The sequence below is a fragment of the Macaca nemestrina genome, chromosome 6 (genome assembly GCF_043159975.1).
Source record: "Macaca nemestrina isolate mMacNem1 chromosome 6, mMacNem.hap1, whole genome shotgun sequence".
Classification (NCBI taxonomy): domain Eukaryota; kingdom Metazoa; phylum Chordata; class Mammalia; order Primates; family Cercopithecidae; genus Macaca; species Macaca nemestrina.
In genome coordinates, this window is record NC_092130.1 from 122,951,433 (window position 1) to 122,971,337 (window position 19,905).

The 19,905-nt window shown below is 39.8% G+C and overlaps 1 long non-coding RNA gene across 1 annotated transcript in view; it reads right to left on the bottom strand.

Moving 5' to 3' along the window:
• Window positions 1-19,325, bottom strand: part of LOC139363615 (uncharacterized) — a 49,822-nt gene extending 30,497 nt beyond the window's left edge. Inside the window, exon 1 of the long non-coding RNA XR_011624294.1 lies at window positions 19,204-19,325. This is a non-coding gene — a long non-coding RNA (uncharacterized lncRNA). The remainder of the gene's footprint in view (window positions 1-19,203) is intronic.
• Window positions 19,326-19,905: the final 580 nt, after the last annotated feature.

The window sequence follows — 19,905 nt, forward strand, 5'->3', positions numbered from 1 at the left end:
TAGGATATTTTCCCACCACAATTCAGCGTACAATCCCCTATCAAAATCTACTTATAAGCCAAAACTTAGCCCTCCTTCTATTAGACTCTACATGACTAGAGAAACAATCTCACAAGCACATATCACTGCTTCCATAACTGTAACCACCCAAAAAGGCATAATCAAACTCTATTCCCTCTCTTTCCTCATCCCCCTTACCCTAGCCCTGCTCCTAATAATATAGTCTATTACCCCGAACAATCTCAATCACAACGTACACACCAACAAATAATTTCCAACCAGCAACTACCACCAATCAACGCCCGTAATCATACAAGGCACCCGCACCAATAGAATCACCCCAAACTAGTCCTGACCCCTCCCCCTCAAAAATCACCCAATCACCAGTATCACTAAAACTAACTACCACTACTACTGCCTCATCCAAACTTAAAACCCATAAAACTAACACCACCTCCATTATCAACCCCACTAAAAAACCCCCTAGAACCTCAAACCCCGAACCCCATGTCTCAGGATACTCTTCAATAGCCATTGCCGTAGTATAACCAAAAACAACTATCATACCCCCTAGATAGACCAAAAACATTATTAAACCCGTATAAGCCCCCCCACAATTTAAAACGATCACACAACCAACCACACCACTAACAATTAACGCTAAACCCCCATAAATAGGAGAAGGCTTGGAAGAAAAACCCACAAACCCCATAACTAATAATACACTCAATGTAAACAATATATATACCATTGCTTCCATATGGACTCCAACCATAACTAACGGTATGAAAAACCATCGTTGTACTTCAACTATAAAAGCACTGATGATTCCAATACGCAAATCCAACCCAATCATAAAAATAATTAACCGTTCCCTCATTGATTTACCCACCCCACCCAAACTTTCCATATGATGAAACTTCGGCTCACTTCTCACAGCCTGCCTAATTCTACAAATCATCACGGGCCTACTCTTAGCAATACACTACTCACCAGATACCTCCTCTGCCTTCTCCTCAATTGCACATATCGCCCTAGATGTAAACTACGGCTGGACCACCCGCTACCTCCACGCCAATGGTGCTTTTATACTCTTCATCTGCCTTTTCCTACACATGGGCCGAGGCCTCTACTACGGCTCATACCTCCTCCTAGAAACCTGAAACATTGGCATTATACTCCTCCTTATAACCATGACAACAGCTTTCATGGGTTATGTTCTTCCATGAGGCCAAATATCATTCTGGGGGGCGACGGTAATCACAAACTTACTATCAGCAATCCCATATATTGGAACTAACCTCGTTCAATGAATCTGAGGTGGGTACGCCATTGATAACCCCACTCTCACACGATTCTTCACCCTGCACTTTATTCTACCTTTCACCATCGTCGCCCTCACAGCCGTACACTTACTATTTCTACACGAAACAGGATCAAACAACCCCTGCGGAATCTCTTCCGACTCGGACAAAATCACCTTTCACCCCTACTACACAGTCAAAGACATCCTAGGCCTAGTCCTCCTTCTCTTTATCCTAGCAGTGCTAACACTATTCTCACCTAACCTCCTAAACGACCCAAATAACTATATTCCAGCCGATCCACTAAACACCCCCCCACATATTAAGCCAGAATGATACTTCCTATTTGCATACACAATCCTACGATCCGTCCCCAATAAACTAGGAGGTGTACTGGCACTCTTCCTATCTGTCTTCATCCTAGCACTCATCCCCATACTTCACAAATCCAAACAACAAAGCATAATATTCCGCCCACTCAGCCAGTTTCTATTCTGATTCCTAGTCACGATCCTATTAACTCTCACCTGAATTGGAAGCGAACCAATAATCCAACCCCTCATCACTATCGGCCAAGTAGCATCCATAATATACTTTATCACAATTTTAATCCTAATACCACTGGCTTCCCTAATCGAAAACAACCTACTCAAGTGAACTTGCCCTCGTAGTATAAATTAATACACTGGCCTTGTAAACCAGAAATGAAACACTCTTCCTAGGGCAATCAGAAAGAAAGTACCTAACTCTACCACCAGCACCCAAAGCTGGCGTTCTAGCTTAAACTACTTTCTGTACTCTTATGTTGTATGGACTTCATAATATAACTCTAGCACTAACTCACTTATAATACTACTATGTAATTCGTGCATTACTGCTAGTCAGCATGTCTATTATATAGCACTATATATGCTTGACTGTACATAACACATATTATTACATATCAACTCAACATCCTTGGAAAGCACGCTTACAAGCAAGAACTCTAGTAAGAACTTCAACAGTAATACATGACATGACCCTTCCAAATCCGACCTGTCCCCCCTACGGGTATTAACTAGACCAATCAATGTTAATCGTTCATAGTACATTAAGTTGTTCATCGGACATAGCACATATCTATTAAATAATCCTCCTCACCACGGATGCCCCCCCTCACTTAGGAATCCCTTGTTCACCATCCTCCGTGAAACCAACATCCCGCACAAGAGTGCTGCTCTCCTCGCTCCGGGCCCATAACTCGTGGGGGTAGCTATACTTGAGCTGTATCCGGCATCTGGTTCTTACCTCAGGGCCATAACAACCAAGATCACCCACACGTTCCCCTTAAATAAGACATCTCGATGGATCACGGGTCTATCACCCTATTAACCAGTCACGGGAGCTCTCCATGCATTTGGTATCTTTTATCTCTGGTCCGCACGCAACCCCATCGCAGAATGCTGACTCCCACCACATCCCGTCCTGTATGCGCCTGTCTTTGATTCCTAGTACAATGCAGTTGTTGATCGCACCTACGTTCAATATTCTAGTTCCATGCAAACCTTAGCAGGGTGTTATTTAATCCATGCTTGTAGGACATACCAATAATCATCTTAGCAACACAACCCCCACCGCGCCATAAGCCACAGCAATATCTCATCAAACCCCCCCACCCCCATCTCCGACCTTCATCCAAAACCCACTTTTGCCAAACCCCAAAAACAAAAGTTTTAATACATCCGATCAGAGCTTACATTTTCATCTTTTAGGTGTGCACGACTCCAACTGCCATCTCCTCAATTGATGAGTATTTACTTCACTAAACACTCTTAACACCAACCCACAACAAACTCTCTCCACACAACCCGAAAGAAATTACCCCACAATTGTACCGACACCTCTGTTTATGTAGCTTAAACCCACCCAAAGCAAGACACTGAAAATGCCTAGATGGGTTTGCACACCCCATAAACAAATAGGCTTGGTCCTAGCCTTTCTATTGGCTCTTAGCAAGATTACACATGCAAGCATCCTCGCTCCGGTGAAGACGCCCTACAAATCATCATGACCAAGAGGAGCAAGCATCAAGCACGCACACGCAGCTCAAAACGCTTTGCCTGGCCACACCCCCACGGGAGACAGCAGTGACAAATATTTAGCAATAAACGAAAGTTTAACTAAGCTATGCTATATTTAGGGTTGGTTAATTTCGTGCCAGCCACCGCGGTCACACGATTGACCCTAGCTAATAGAGATCGGCGTAGAGGGTGTTTAAGATCTGACACAATAAGGCTAAACTCCATCTAAACTGTAAAACTCTAGCTGATGTAAAATAAACTACGAAAGTGGCCTTAAAACTTCTGAACACACAATAGCCAGGACCCAAACTGGGATTAGACACCCTACTATGCTTGGCCCTAAACCTCAATAGTTAAATAACAAAACTACTCGCCAGAATACTACAAGCAACAGCTTAAAACTCAAAGGACTTGACGGTGCTTTACATCCCCCTAGAGGAGCCTGTTCCATAATCGATAAACCCCGATCCACCCCACCCTCTCTTGCTCAGCCTATATACCGCCATCTTCAGCAAACCCTGATGAAGGTCACAAAGTGAGCGCAAACGCCCCCCCACCGCAAAAACGTTAGGTCAAGGTGTAGCCCATGAGACGGTAAAAAATGGGCTACATTTTCTATCTCAGAAAATTCCACGAAAACTCTCATGAAATCTGAGAGTCCAAGGAGGATTTAGCAGTAAATTAAGAATAGAGTGCTTAATTGAACCAGGCCATAAAGCGCGCACACACCGCCCGTCACTCCCCTCAAATATATTTAAGGAATATCTTAACTAAACGCCCTAATACTTATATAGAGGGGATAAGTCGTAACATGGTAAGTGTACTGGAAGGTGCACTAAACAAATTAATTGGCGTTTAGTTTTTCCGAGAGTTGTGCAACCATCACCAAACTAAGACAAGTTTTCGTGAAGAGAGATTTTATACATTTTTTTTTTTTTACTTCCATGTACTACATCAATAGTAGGCTTAATGTATTAGATCAGAGTATTTTACCTAAGTGATGTCCATACACGATGAGGAAAGTCATTAATACCTCTGTAGTAGGCAGAATGTCTCCTCCTTTCAAATGAAAATATGTTATAGACCTTAAAATAGAGAGGTTATCCTGGATTACGGAGGTGGGCCCCATTGCATCACAGGAGTCCTTATAAGTAGAGAACTACTTCCAGCTAGAGGCAGAAGAGGAAGGCAGAGAAATATGACAGAAGGGGAAGGGATTCAAAGGGTGAGAGGGACTCACATTCTGTTCTTGCTGGAGGGAGGCCATATGGAAGGCATGAGAAGGATTGCATGCAGTTTACAGAAGCAAATACTCATCCCTGAATGACAGCCAGCAAGGAAATGGGGACCTTGGCTCTACCATGTCAAGAAACTGCATTTGTCCAATGACCTGAAAGAGCTTACAGGTACTTTTTCCCTACAGCCTCTGGAAAGAATGCAGCACAGTGATACCTTGATTCAGGCCTTGTAAGACTAAGCAGATGGTCCAGTTGCTTCAGACTTCTGACCTAGGGAATGGTGAGATGGGTGTTTTCTAAGCTGCTCTATTTGCGGTAATTGTTATAGGAGCAATAGAAAACTCATATGCCCTGATTTCTGGAAGAAAAAAAAAATTGACAGAGGCTCCAATATTTGCTCCTCTCACCTTTCCAAATCCTCAGAGGTTGAAGATTGTAGAAAGGGCCATGTATTGGAAAAGTGAGGGAGCCACTGGGCAAAGGGAAGGTTTGTGGAAGGAGGTATTGCACAGATTATTCTTAAACTACCTGGGTGCCGGTGCATCACCTTTTGGTAAAGGCAACATGACAGAGCTGCTTGTTTAGGCAAGAAGAGTCCTTGAAGTTGAGATTTCCTGGCCAAATTTGGTTTCCGTGTGGCATAGGTGAGATCAGTAGTCACAGTAGGCCCTGCAGCTAGGTTGAAGGAACTGCTGAAAACTAAGGTAGGGCACACAGGCATAGGGAAACCTTTGGAACTCTGATCAAGCACAGCAGAGATTATGAACTATCACATTTGTGGATGATATGATTTGGATCTGTGTCCCTACCCAAATCTCATGTCAAATTGGAATCCTTGCTGTTGGAGGTGCGCCCTGGTGGGAGGTGATTGGATCATGGGGGTTGATATGATTTAGCTGTGTCCTCACCCAAATCTTACCTTGAATTGTAATAATCCCCATGAGTCATGGGCAGAGCCAGGTGGAGATAATTGAATCATGGGTGCAGTTTCCCCCATACTGTTCTCATGGTAGTGAATAAGTCTCATGAGAATTGATGGTTTTATAAATGAGAGTTCCGTTGCACAAACTCTCTTGCCTGCCTCTATGTAAGATGTGACTTTGCTCTTCCTTTCTTTTCTGCCGTGATGAGGCCTCCCCAACCAGGTAGAACTGTGGGTCAATTAAGCCTCTTTCCTTTATAAATTACCCAGTCTCCGGAAAGTGTTTATTAGCAATGTGAGAACAGACTAATACAGGGGTGGTACTTCATGAATTGTTTAGTAGCATCCCCTCAGTGCTTTTCTCATGATAGTGAGTGAGTTATTGTGAAATCTGGTTGTTTAAAAGTGTGTAGCACCTCCCCTCTTGCATTCTTCCTCTTAAGCTGGCCATGTGAAGTGCCTCACTTCCCCTTTGCTTTCTGCCATGATTGTAAGTTTTCTGAGGTCTTCCCAGAAGCAGAAGCCGCTATGCTTCCTATACAGCCTGCAGAACCATGAGCGATTAAACCTCTTTTCCTTATAAATTACCCAGTCTCAAGTATTCTTGCATTCATGGAAGAATTCCTGAATACTGTGGAATTCAGATATAAATATAAATAAGGTGGAGGAAGGGCATCATCTTGGCTATAAGAGGGTCAAAGGACAGCACCCTTAAAGACTAGCTCATTCTCTGCACTGTGAGATTGTGGAAAACACACACCTCTTGCCCTGTGGCACAAATATTCAGATGACATTTTGGAGAGGAGCTAGGGAGATGGAGAGAAGTCTGAGAAGAAACATTATTTTTCTAAGAAAAACCATGATCATCCTAAAGGAACCATTGAAATGATTAAAGCACAATGAAGTTTAAAACATGATGAAGGATGAGGAGCCACTGACTAGATGCATCCAGGAAGAGCTTCTCCCACTGAAAGAACAGACCATCAAGAAGACCAGCACACTATGAGCAGATCTTCAGAGGGAAGGTATTGAGAATGGACAGAGAGAGGACACAGACCTTGGCTGATGGAGGAGGAAGCTGGGAACCCTGCATGGGGTTATCAAGCACAAGGACTCCTTTCTGGCTCCAAACAGCTCCTAGCAAAGGGGCAAGTTAAATAGGCATGAACTGGCTCACTCTTATAACAAATCTCTGGAATCCCAGCTGCAGGAGACCCTACAACCTCATGGACATTTGACCTGGTAGAGAGTGCTGCTTGGAGAGTTGCCAGAGACAGGAATCCAGCTTGTGTGGAGCTCAGAGGGTTTCACATTGCTTGGCTGCAAAGGAGCACAAGCAGGGATGCCCAAGGCTCGCCATACTCCTGTAGGTGACTTTGGCTTTCGTTCATTCTCTAACCTGGACAGAACAGGGCTATCTTGCCCATGGAATGGTGACAGTCTGATCTGAGTGTCCCCTGTCTGCCAACTTCTCCCAGGGTCTTTATCTGGCTGCATCTGCTTACCGTACAGCCTTGCATGTGAAAACAGGGAGTATCCCAGTGGCCATGGCTATAGCTCTTTCACTGATAGACCCCAGCTAACTGTCAGAGAGTTTTCGCAGATGTGTTCCAGCCAGCACCCACTCATCTACAGCCTCCCCCAACCACTGTTCCAGTGCGCACTTGCCCATCGCCTCACCCCACCACTTTGCCAGTGTGTGTACATGCAAGCACCTCACCATGGCTCCACCCCGACCTGTGCACATTTGCCCAGAGCCTTACCCCATCACTTTGCCAGTGTGTGTACATGCATGGACCTCACCATTGCCCCCTCCTCAACCATTGCATACATACACATGTACCCTGCTTCCAGTCATTGCTGACATGCAGGTATGGACTTAGCTGTACTATTGCTTCTCTTTCCCTGGTGTGCACACATGAGCATGAAACTCACTACCATTGCCCCCACACAAAACTTTTGCTTGCACCCTGCATCAGAGTGTTGTTGTCAGTGGACTGGGAATACCTTGGTCCCTACAGTGCAGCAGATGCTTGACATCGAGGGACCAGAGAACAAAGCCATGGACCTGTTCCCAGTCCCCAGGGTAAGAGCACACAGCCTAGGAGTGATGAGCTGAGTCTTAGCCACCTGAGATCATCCATAAATGAAGCCAGTCAACCAAACCCAACTTATATCATGGTCAAACCATCAAGGGCATCAGAGAATTTAAAAGCAAACAGCTCCTTCCAAAGAACAGCAACTTAAAGGTTAAAGAAACATCAGCCCACACAGATGAGAAAGAATCTGTGCAAGAACTGCAACTCTAAAAGTCAGAGTGTCTTTTTTTACCTCCAAAAGACCATACTCAGTCTCCAAAAATGATCCTTTACTGACAAAATGGCTGAAATGAGGGATATAGAATTAAGAATCAAGATGGCAGTGAAGATCACCAAGATTTAGGAGAACAGTGAAATCCAATCCGAGGAAACTTTGCAATCCAGTAAAATGATTCATGACCTGAAAGATGAAATAGCAATTTTTAGAAACAACTAAACTGATCTGGTAGAGCCAAAAAGCTCACTACAAAATTTCATATCTGGTGCTGTGTAATCCTAGCACTTTGGGAAGCTGAGGTGGGAGATGGAAAGATTATTTGAGCCCAGGAGTTCAAAACCAGCTTGGAAAATATGGTGAAAATGCATCTCTATAAAATGTACAAAAATTAGCCAAGCATGGTGGCTACACCTGTAGTCCCAGCTACTCAGGAGGCTGAAGTGGGAAGATCACTTGAGCCTGGAAGGACAAGGTTGCGGTGAGCACCATGGCACTCCAGCCTGGGTGACAGGGCAAGACCCTGTCTCAAGGAAAAAAAAAAAGAACCTTATAATATAATCTGAAGTATTGACAATAGAATAGATCGAGCTGAGGAAAGAATCTCAGAGCTCTAAGAGACAAGTTCTTTGAATTAACTCAATCAGAAAAAAAAGAAAAAATATTTTTAAAAAATGAATAAAATCTCTGAACAATATGAGATTATGTAAAGAGACCAAACCTATAACTCATTGGATTCATTGACATCCCTGAAGGAAAGGGGGAGAGAGAGAGCAAGCAACTTGGAAAACATATTTGAGGGTATTCTTCACAAAAATGTCCCCAACCTTGCTAGATAGGTCAACATGCAAATTCAGGAAACTCAGAGAATCCCTGTGAGATATAACACAAGGCAATCATCCAGAAAGCACATACTTATCAGATTCTCCATGGTCAACACAAAAGAAAAAACTATTAAAGGCAGCTAGAGAGAAGGAGCAAGTAACCTACAAAGAGAACCCCATCATGCTAATAGCAGACATTTCAGCACAAACACTACAAGCCAGGAGAGACTGAGGACCTATATACTGCACCATGAAAAGAAAAAAAAAAAAAAGAAATTCCAATCAAGAATTTCATATCTAGCCAAACTAAGCTTCATGAGCAAAGGAGAAATATTTTTTTTTTCAGATAAGCAAATGCTAAGGGAATTTTTTTTAACCACCAGATCTACCTTATACGTGGTCCTTAAGGTTGTACTAAACATGGGAACAAAAGACCAGTACCAGCCACCACAAAAACGCACTTAAGAACATAGACCATTGACACAATAAAGCAACTATACAATCAAATCTACATAACAACCAGCTAACAACACAATGACAGGATCAGAGTCACACATATAAATATTAATCTTGAATGTACATGGGCTAAATGCCCCACTTTAAAAGGCATAGTGTTGCAAATTGGATAAAGAAGCAAGACCAAAATGTATGGTGTCTTTACGAGACCTAGCTCATGTGCAATGACACCAAAAGGCTCAAAATAAAGTGATGTAGAAGACCTATTTAAAAAGAAAAAAAAGAAAACAAAACAAAAAAATAAAGCAGGTGGTGCTATTCTTATTTCAGACAAAATAGACTTTAACCCTTTTCCTATTTGCACTGAGAACACATGCTGGTGGCACTTGTGGCTTCAGTGTTTACCCTGAGTAATTTTGCCATGAAATAACTTATTTGTATTATTATTTCACATCACTCTAGTATATCAACTTTGGAAACAAAAAGACATCATTCTATTTATAGCATTCTGTTTTTAGCAGCGGTATTTCCCATTTATAAAATATAGAAATTCTTGATCACTGAAAATGTCAAATCTTAGAAAATATAGCATTTCTACGTGTGATGTAAATATTGTTCTTGAACAGTGGTTGGCCCAAGATTCATTGGATGAATCTTATTTTTTTTGAAAAAGACAATTCTGATGTAAGTTCTGTTTAGAAATAACTCCAAGAACAGTTTTATATTTTATTTTCACATTGAAAATCAGTCAGATTTGCTTCAGCCTCAAAGAGCATGTTTGTGTAAAATTAAATAAGTACTGACAGTCAGCTGCACCTTTTTTTTTCCTCTAAACAACAATCAAAAAGGACATGGGCATTACATCATGATGTTCAATTCAACAAGAAGACTTAACTATTCTAAACATATTTGCATCCAACACTGGAGCACCCAGATTCATAAAACAAGCTCTTAGAGACTTATAAAGAGATTTAGATAACCACACAATGATAGTGACAGACTTCAACATCCCACTGATAGTATTAGATAGATTATCCAAGCAGAAAAGTAACGAAGATATTTGGGATCTTAACTTGACACTTGACCAAATGGACCCAACAGACATGTGTGAGACACTCCACCCAACAATAGAATATACATTCTTCTCATGTGCATATGACACATACTCTAAAATCAACCACAAGCTTGGCCATAAGGCAATTCTCAATAAATTGAAAAATAAAAATAAAAATAAAAATTATATCAACCACAGTCTCAGGTAACAGCACAATAAAAATAGAAATCAATACCAAGAAGATCTCTCAAATCCAACCATACAATTACATGGATATTAGACTATCTAGTCTTGAATGGCTTTGGATAAACAATGAAATGAAGGAAGAAATCAAGAAACTATTTGAGGCTAATGAAAGATACAAAATACCAATGTCTGGCACACAGCTAAAGCAATGTAATTAATACAAGGAAAGATTATAATGCTAAATGTACACATCAAAAAGTTAGAAAGATCTCAAAGTAACATCACACCTAGAGGAGCTAGAAAAACAAGAGCAAAGCAGCCCAAAGCTAGCAGAAGACAACAAATAACCAAAATCAAAACAGAATGAAATAGAGATGTCAAAAACCATACAAAACAGCGGCCAGGCGGTGGCTCATCCCTGTCATCTCAGCACTTTGGGAGGCCGAGGCGGGCGAATCAACTGAGATCAGGAGTTCAAGACCAGCCTGACTAACACAGAGAAACCTTGTCTGTACTAAAAATACAAAAATTAGCCGGGCATGGTGGCACATGCCTGTAATCCCAGCTACTTGGGAAGCTGAGGTAGGAGAATTGTTTGAACTCGGGAGGCGGAGGTTATGTTGAGCTGAGATCGCGCCATTGCACTCTAACCCAGGCAACAAGAGTGAAACTCCGTTTCAAACACACACACACACACAAACAAAAAAACCATACAAAAGAGCAATGAAACAAAAGGTTAATTCTTTGAAAGGATAAATAAGATTCATAGACCACTACTAGACTAATAAAAAAGAGAGAAGATCCAAATAAACACAATGAGAAATGACACAGAGAACATTACCACTGACCCCAAAGAAATTAAAATAAAAGCAATCTTGTGAGACTATTACAGACACCTCTGTGCACGCAAACTAGAAAACCTAGGAGAAATGGACAAATCCCTGGAAATGTACACCCTCTCAAGATTGAATCAAGAAGAAATAGAAACCTTGGTTCTAAAATTAATGAGTTCTGAAATTTAATCAGTAATAAAAAGCTTAGCAACCAGAAAAAGTCCTGGACCCCAGACCAGACAGATTCACAGCTGAATTCTACCAAATATATAAAGAACTGGTACCAATCCTTCTGAAACTATTCCAAAATATTGAAGAAGGAGCACTCCTTCCTAATTTATTCTATGAAGCCAGCATCATTCTAATACCATAACTTGGCAGAGACACAACAAACAAAAAATCTCTAGGCCAATATACCTGATTAACATAGATGCAAAAATCCTCAAGAAAATCCTAGCAAACCAAATCCAGCAGCACATCAAAACGCTAATCCATCATGATCACGTAGGCTTTATTTCTGGGATGCAAGGTTCGTTCAACATAGGCAAATCAATAAATGTGATTCATTACATAAACAGAGCTAAGAACAGAAATTACATGATCATATAAACAGATGCAAAAAAGGCTTTCAATAAACTTCAACATTCCTCATGTTGAAAATTCTTAGCAAACTGGGTATCAAAGGAACATATCTCCAAATAATAAGAGCTAGCTATGACAAACCCACAGCCAACATTATACTGAATGGACAAAAGCTGAAAGAACTCCCCTTGAGAACAAGAAAAAGATAAGGATGCCCACTCTCAACACTCCTATCCAACATAGTTCTGGAAGTCCTAGCCAGAGAAATCATGCAGGAAAGAGAAATAAAATACCAGGCACTCAAATGGGAAGACAGCAAGAGAGGAAGTCAAATTATCTCTGTTTGCAGATAATATGATCCTATACCTAGGAAGCCGAATAGTCCCTGCCCCAATGCTCTTAGATCTGATAACTATCTTAAACAAAGTTTCAGGATACAAAATCACTGTACAAAAATCAGTAACGTTTTTATACACCAACAACATCTAAACTGAGAGGCAAATCAAGAATACAATCCTATTCTCAATGGCCACAAAAAATAAAACAAAACAAAACAAAACAAAATAAAATAAAATAAAATACAATACAATACCTAGGAATACAGCTAACCAGGGAGGTGAAAGATATCTACAATGGAAATCACAAAACACTGTTGAAAGACATCAGAGACTACACAAACAAATGGAAAAACATTCCATGTTCATGGATAGGAAGAAGGAATGTTTTTAAAATGGCCATACTGCCCAAAGTGATTTACAGATTCAATGCTATTTCTATCAAACTACCCATGACATTCTTCACAGAATTAGAAAAAACTATTCCACAATTCTTACAGAACCAATAAAGAGCCCGAATAACTAAAGAAATCCTAAGCAAGAAGAACAAAGCTGGAGGCATTACACTACTCGACTTCAAAGTATACTACAAGGCTACAGGAACCAAAACAGTGTGGTACTGGTACAAAACCAGACACATAGACCAATGGAACAGTTCTGGAACCCAGACATGAAGCTGCACTCCTACAAGCATCTGATCTGTGACAAAGTTGAAAATAACAAGCAATGGGGAAATGTGTCTTTAGTCAATAAATTGTGCTGTGATAACTGATTAGCAATATGCAGAAGGTTAAAACTGGAGTCCTTCCTTTTACCATTTACAAAAATCAACTCAAGAGGGATTAAAGACTTAAATGTAAGGCCTGAAACTATAAAAAACTCTAGAAGAATACCTAAGAGATACCATTCTGGAAATAGGCCCTGGCAAAGATTTCCTGATGAACACTCCAAAAGCAACTGTAACAAAAACAAAAATTTATAAGTGAGACCTAATTAAACCAAAGAGCCTCTGCACATCAAAAGAAACTATCAACAGTATAAACAGACAACCTACAGAATGGGGGAAAATATTCACAAGGTATGCATCAAAGGTCTAATATCCAGAATCTGTAAGGAATTTAAACAAATGAACAAACAAAAAGCAAGCCACCCCATTAAAAACTGAGCAAAGGATGTGAACAAATACTTCTTAAAGACATACATTCAGCCAATAAGCAAATGAAAAAGTGCTCAACTTCACTAATCTTTAGAGAAATGCAAATCAAAATCACAATGAGATACCATCTCATACCAGTGAGAATGACTAAAAAAAATAACAGATGCTGGCAGGGTTTCTAAGTAAAGAGAACACTTGTAAATTGGTTAGAATGTAAACTAGTTCATTAGTTCATTGTGGAAAGCCATCTGGAGATTTCTCAAAGAGCTAAAAACAGAACTCCATCTGCCCCAGAAATCTCATTATTGCGTATATACACAAAGGAACATAAATCATTCTACCAGAAAGACACATGCATGCATACATTCCTCATGGCACTTCTCTCAATAGCAAAGACGCGGAATCAACCTAGATGCCCACCAATAGTGCATTTGATAAAGATTTTATGGCACATACGCACCATGGAATACTATGCAGTCATTAAAAAGAACAAAACCATGTCCTTTGCCGCAGCATGGATGGAGGTGGACACCATTATCCTAAGCAAATTAACACAAGATCAGAAAACCAAATGTCACAGGTTCTTATTTACAAGTGGGAGCTAAATATTGAGTACACATGGACACAAAGAAGGGAACAATAGACACTAGAGTCTACTTGAAGGTGGAGGGTGGAAGAGGGTGAGGACTATAAAAAAACCCATATATTTAGTACTATGTTTAATACCTGGTTGATGAAATAATTTGTGAGCCAAAATCAGTGACGTGCAATTTACCCATGCAGCAAACCTGCACATGTACCCCCTGAACCTAAAATAGAAGTTGGAAGAAAAAAAATTAAAAAGAAACAACATGATGAAAAGTTAATTGTTTTACTTCTACTGTGCATTTAATAAAGAAGTAATTAAAGTTAAGATAATTTTATTTTCTCAAGTTTAATGAATTACATTTTTATTGTGTTTCAGTATAAATCTTCATATTTCATAACAGAGGCAGCTTTTAGAGGTCAGCGCTCTAACCTCATAACTGTATTTCTTATGTCCTGAAAAGTTCCTAGATTTCAGAGTAAATAGCAAAGATATTTCAGTAGAGATAACTAGTCTATCTCTGTTGTTTACTGAAAAGCTGAAAGAATTGTACAATGAAAATCCATTTACCCACATCCTATATTCTGCAATTAAGCTTTTGCTATATTTGCATATATATATATGCAAATATATATACACACATCATCCCTCTGGTCATACAACAATCCATCTTATTTTTTGATGTTTTTAAAAATTGCAGATTTCATCTCCAAGGAGTTCCACACATTAGAGTTTGATCTTTGTTTACTTAAAAAGAATACTAAGGCTGAATATATATTTTGTATTTGGAGTTTGACACACGAAGTAATTAGAATTAGCATAGTAATTACTTGATCAATGGATGGCTATTGGAAACAGCTGATGTTTGATTCAGGAATTTGCAGACCAAGATGCAATTTTTGATTCCCATGACAAATAGTGGTCATCTTTGTAATCCCTCTTATCAGCAAAGTTTGTTTAGAATTAATAGGAGAGAAAGTCAGATACTTTCCAGGAGAAGTCTCAAGGTGAAGGCTGACTCTAATGGATACTCTATAGATTGTGATGAATCATATAGCTTTCCCAGCAAAGGTTAAAGGGATATTGATAAAGTCAGAGACCATTTCAGTGGTTTAAAAACTCTCAATTTTTTGACCTAAGTTGCTATCAGGTTATAAAACTAATATTCTCTCCATCAGTTGAAGAACAGGCTACTCAATCAGTAAAGTAGTATATTTAGACATCATACAAGTTGTCTTACTTCATCATACAAGTTGCCCGTGCAAGCAAACTTTGTGATTCGAACTGTTGCTGCTGTCTGGAAAGCTATATAACGTATACAATGTTTATACCATATTACATATCTATTAATGTTCACATAAAAGGAGAGGAAATGCATTGCTTTGATGATATCTTGATAAGTTCTTAAAACACTGATTATAATAGCATCCAGTTATCCCAGCATGTTGCATATTTATTGTTTCTCCCTCCTTCCCCCGTTTTATTTTTCTCATGCGGGAGAGGGGAATGAGCTTCATTTTGAGTTATGATTTTAGGTTCGGTTTCATTTTTCTTCTGTCCTGAAATGGAAAAATCTCAAAAGCAGCTGAGGGAGTTGAAGAAGTATGAAAAGCCTGCTATTAGCAGTATTTAGCTAAGGAACAGATGAAAATTGATTTAATTTGCTTTTCTTCTATGAGATTTTATCCTTGGTCAGCTTGAGGTATTGCATTGCAAACAGATCAGTCGATCCTACCTGATCTTTCAAGTCTGCAAAAACCTAAATGGGCTCTTATATAAAAGATGCCCAAAAGACATGATCTTCATCTTCTACAAAATGGAAGAAGATAGCTAATCTCAAATTCATACAAAGGTAAGTATATATCGCAAAATGTATTTCCAAAGCAGTTTAGAGATCTTTCTACAATTGTGACAGTCTTGCACAAAAAAAATGGGAAAAGCTCAGGGTAGAGAGGAAGCACTGTAAGAAAGGAGTGAGATTGAGGGGAAAAAAAGGGCTTCTATGTTTATTTTGTGATTGTTTTATAAGTTTCTGTGTTGTTAAAATGTGTTACAACTTGCAGGTATTATTTTTTAAGTATCTAAATCCGATAAAGGTTTATAAATGTAAAAAAAAAAAAAAGAAAAAGAAAGCAAGAAAAACTGAGTGCTTACTATTCCCCACAGCTGCATTGTCCTTTCCGGAGCACTATTGAGGTCTTCGTTCTAGAATTCTAGAGTTACGCAGTTCCTGACACCTAGTAAATCCACAATTCAATCGCTAGTGAATAGAGCAGAGGCTCACAATCAAGGTATTTTCTGCCTTTAGAAGCCTACTTTTCAAAAGACCCCCCCTTTTTTTTTTCCACAGAAAATGCCTGCCAACCAATACAAACATACTTTTGTTTAGAGGAAGTCTAAGGATATGCTGCACCATAAGTTGCAAATTCCAATTCTTCTAGAGGAAAGGTTTGTGTTGTAAGTGCCTGAAACAGGCCTGGTATAGGAAAAACAGCACAGGCATAATCACTGATTTGTAACCTCAGCTCAGGGAAATAAGGGGGAATGTTGAGGCCTGTGGCAAAATGGAAACCCCATGCCCTATCTCAAGTGGGCCAGCAATTTAACACCAGTTGTTTAATGCCTTGTGGGCACACATGATTAGTGCTGCAGAGTTTCTAATTTTTCAAGAGAAGCTGGAAATTAAGATTTGGTATGAAATTATTAATTTTAGAGGTGTGACAGACTATCAGCATTTGTGATCTCTGTTTCACAGAGGCCCTTGTTTCAATTTGGTGACATAGTGTGTGTTACAGCATTAGGTGTCAACATGCAATCACTAATGTCTACTACTTTCTAGAGGTAGCAGATTTCTATTGCAATTCTATTTTCTTTTTGTAATATTAGGCTCTCTCTAATGATTATAACTGTACCTTTTTAGCAGATGAATTTAAGACCTGTGCTGGCTTATTTGGATGGAGGAAACTAAATTCCCAATAGTTTGAGCTCACACAGCAGGTTAGTGTTTTTCTTGGGATGGAAAGCCAGGTCTTTCTCTGGTTCAGTGTAATACCCGGAAAAACATGGTGCATATAAAAAGAAAAACTATTTCTCACAAAACTCCAAGAACTGTATGTTAGAACAACTTTTATTGTCCTAAAAGTTCTACAGGGTCAGCAATATTATATATTTTAAACTTGAAATAAAATGATGCTAACTGCATTTTGGGGAAAATGTGATATTATCCCACTGCAATGTTCATGGGGAAAAAGCAGTAAAATTACTAGTGAGAATTACTGGACAGAAGGCAGGATAGTTCTAGGAAAACATTAGAAAAATTCAGATCCAGCCAGGTGTAGTGACTCACGCCTGTAATTCCAGCACTTTGGGAGGCTGAAACGGGTGGATCATAAGGTCAGGAGTTCGAGACCAACCTGGCCAACATGGTGAAACCCTGTTTCTACTAAAAATACAAACATTAGCTGGGTGTATGGTGGGTGCCTGTAATCCCAGCTACTCAGGAGGCTGAGGCAGGAGAATCACTTGAACCTAGCAGGTGGAGGCTGCAGTGAGCCGAGATTGCACCATTGCACTCCAGCCTGGGTGACAAAGTGAAATTCCATCTCAAAAAACAAACAAAAAGCAAAGCAAAGGAAAGAAAAGAAAAGAAAAAGGAAAGAAAGAAAAGAAAAGGTCAGATCCTTTTTTGGAGCCTCCTGGTTGACTCCCAGGTTTATGGGGTCCCCAATTCCTCATGGCACTCCATAAGGGCTTCCTGGGTAGGATGTTGCTTTCTGGACAGTTGAATATACAAGACAGGGTGGTTTCCCCTGACAACACAGGGCAAACAGGGTGTATATACTTGCTATGAAATGTGTGGTCCATGGTGAGCCACGGGCTGAGGTGGTAGACTAAATAGAAAGTCATAGGCGAGTGAAGCTCAGTGTCCAGTCCTCTGCCATGATTTAGACAGGACAGTAAAGGAGGTAGTAGAACACCCAGAGTGAATAGGACCTGTTTAGCTGCAGGCAGAAAGTGACATTTGGGGGCTGGGAAGGCAGGTGGTCATTTTTCCAGATGACCATGTAAGAGGAGTTCATAGGCAGGAATTCAATAGAAAAGGAAGAGCCAAACCAGATCATTCTGGGATTGAAGTGCCTCTGAACCTATATGTAGAGGGGTCAGAGCACTCCATTCAGAGACCAATATGGGGAAATAAGGTGAACTTAAACTGAATGTGTAGTTCTGGAAAGTATTGGTGTTGGCTTCCATTGGCCAATACCTGAAAGTTACTGTCATAGGTTGAACTGTGTTTCTCAAAGAGATATGTCCTATTCCTAAGCCTGGTTTCTGTGAATATGACCTTATTTGGAAATAGTCTTTGTAGGTGTAATTAAGTTAAGGACTTTGAGATAAGATCATTCTGGATTTAGGGTGGACACTAAATCTAACGACTGGTGTCTCTATAAGAGAAAGGGAAGAAGATTTGAGACACAGAGACGCAGAGGCACAGAGGCCATGTGAAGAAAGAGGCAGAGATTGAAATCACACACGAGGCTCCAAGCCAGGTAACACCAAGAGCTGTAGACAGCCACGAGAAGCTAGGAGAGAAGCATGGAACAGATTCTCCCTCAAATTTCCAGGGGAACTACCCTGCTGACACCTTGATTTTGAATTTCTAGCCTCCAGAACTATGACAGAATCCATTTCTGTTGTTGTAGGCCATGTAGTTTGTGGTACTTTGTTATGGTGGCCTGAGGAAATAGATATGGTTACCCATGCCACCTGATCTCTGACATGAACATTCTCTAGCTTTTACTTTTCAGCTAATGTGAAATGAGTATTTGTTTTAATTGCTTTTAATTGTTTTTACTCTTTTATTCATAGTAAAATCTCTCTTTTTTTGCTCTAGAAATGAATTACAAATGAACACGTGTTATGATTATAATACTTTAAAAAATCAGTGTGTGGAGTTGGTCATTAATTAAGAAGCATAAAAAGTTAAAAGAACCTTGTGGGCATTACACTAAGCGATGTAAGCCAGGCACAGAAAGACAAACGGCCCATGAGCTCACTCATCTGTGGATTCTAGAAGAGTTGATTTCACAGGTTACCAGAGGCTGGGGAGATAGAGAGTAGGAGGGATGGAGAAAGTTTGGCAATGAGTACAAAGTTACTGTTAAACGGGAAGAATAAGTTCTAATATTCTATTTCACGGTGGGGTAACTATAGCTAATACCAATGCTGTGTATATTTCAAAATAACTATAAGAGAAGATTTTGACTGTTATCACCTGTATTAGTTCATTCTCACACTGCTATAAAAACTACCCGAGACTGGGTAATTTGTGAAGAAAAGAGGTTTAATTGACTCACAGTTCCACAGGCTGCACAACAAGCGTGGCTGGGAGGCCTCAGGAAACTTATGGTCATGGCTGAAGGGGAAGTAAGAACACCTTTACCTGTCGGAGCAGGACAAAGAGAGAGAAGGGGCAAACGCTATACACTTTCAAATCTCACAAGTGAGATCTTGTGAGAACTCACTCACTGTCACAACAGCAAAGGGGAAATCCACCATTATGATCCAGTCACCTCCCAGGAGTTCCCTCCCCCAACACTGGGGGTTACAATTCAACATGAGACCTGGGTGGGGACACAGATGCAACTCACATCATACCCTGATATGATCATTATACAATGTATAGATGCGCTGAAACAGCACAATGCCCCATAAATATGTACAATTATGTGTCAATTGTAAGTAAATTGAATTATTTATTAAGTATAAATAAAAATTAATAAAAAGCATATCTCAATTATGCTTTAAAAATTAAATCTCCATTCTAGAATTGATTCCAGTATTCATTCAAACATTTGTTTCTATTAATTTATTAATTAATCCTTCAATCTATTTTAATCCATCATACATTTACCAAATGCTTACCTTGTGCTAGACATTCTTCTTCTAACTGCTTATAAATACATGATGAACAAGAAAGACAAGATGTGTGCCCTCTTTGCATATATATTTTGGTGATGCAGACAGGGAATAAAAATTAATCAAACAAATGCATAATT